The sequence below is a fragment of the Microtus ochrogaster genome, chromosome 15 (genome assembly GCF_000317375.1).
Source record: "Microtus ochrogaster isolate Prairie Vole_2 chromosome 15, MicOch1.0, whole genome shotgun sequence".
In the NCBI taxonomy this organism is placed as follows: Eukaryota; Metazoa; Chordata; class Mammalia; order Rodentia; family Cricetidae; genus Microtus; species Microtus ochrogaster.
Window position 1 is genome coordinate 1157744 of NC_022017.1, and position 1566 is coordinate 1159309.

A 1566-nucleotide genomic window follows, 5' to 3' on the forward strand; every position below is an offset into this window, starting at 1 on the left:
CATGCTTCCAGGGGCATGCCGTCTCATGGCAAAAAAAAAAAAAAAAAAAAAATGCACACAAAATAAAAATAAATAATTTTTTAAAAAAGAAAAGAATACAAAATGGTTTGCATGCTTAAATTATAGTGGAGCCCTGAGACTTCTTTTGCTTTGAGACAGGGTCTCATGAAGCCCATACCAATCTGGAAATTGCTATGTAGCCTTCTGGTTCTCCTGACTCTACCTTTCATGTGCTGGGCTTACAGGCAGGTAGGAGCCATCACATCTGGTCTGTAGAAACACATCTCCTCCCACCCTGTGCTCTGTCTTCTCTTCTGCCGCTCCTGTCCCCAAGGATGGTCTTCTTCCTCCCCTCCCTGCCTTTTCCATTCCCTTTCTCTTAATCAAAATTCCCACGTTAAAGAAAAGAAAAGAAACACATCTTAATGCTGTACACTTCTGAAGGAGGAGATGAAGGAAAAGGCAGGACACATGTAAAGTTGGGGGCAGGATGGGGCCAGGACACGAGCGCAGCTGGACGTCCACACACCCTGTCCCTGTCACTGCTTCCATTCTGGATTCAGACTGTCCAGTGGCCTGCCTTTTATAGTCACACTGGTAACTGGGGAAAAGGGCTAATGAGACCATGAGAAGGAGTGGCGGTCAGGCAGTAGAGATAAGAACTACTCTCGTATTTACATGGAGAAGGACGAAAGAATTCTGTAAGAGGAAACTGCTAAATCGCTCTCCTGGGACTGCTGAGCATGGCTGAATCACAGGACCCCAGCTGGGCCACACCATTTCCCAGGCAATGGATGCCCTCTGGGGATCTGAGTTCTCAGTGAAGGGTGCCAGTTGTCACAGAAGCCCGTTCTCTCCTTGTAGGACAGCAGAGAGCCTTCTCTCTCAACACTTCACATCCCAGCACCTCTGTCAGGTGTGGCCAGTGGAAGCAAGAGCCCAGGAAGGTCCCCAAAGTCTGAGGGCACAGTAAGCTCTTTCTGCCCCACTTCCCATGCCCTGGACAGATACTGAGATGAAGCTGGAGAGTGAGTGGTTGGCCCTAATGGAGAGCAAAGCAATAGTGTCCCCCAGTGAGAGCGGGAGGAGAGCTGATTGCACTTGCCTGCCCCTCCTGCAGTCATTTCCATGACAGATACTGTTTCCTAGGCTGCTGCTGAGGCCTTTCTTGATCAGCCTTCCTATACCCTTTCTCATAGCACATCCCTGACTTGAACCATGTTGAGAATCACACCCAAGGTGGGATTATGATAATGATGTCATTTGTTGAGCCCGAGACCAGGCTGAAGGTCTCAGCCTGTATAGTCTTCCCGACAACCCTCTGAGAAAGTATTATACTTTTCATCTTACAGGTAAGGCTTAAAGAAAGGACGTGATGTGCCAATGAACACCGTAGGTAGCAGACTGACTTACACTTTTTATTTGGGTTTTGCTTTGGCTTTGGTGTTTTGAGAGAGAGTCAACGCTGTAGCAGGAGCTGGCCTGCAGCTCACTGTGCAGCCCAGGCTGACTTCGCCTTTGCCTCAGTTCCCCCGGCCCAGCCTCCCAAATGATGAAATTGGAGTT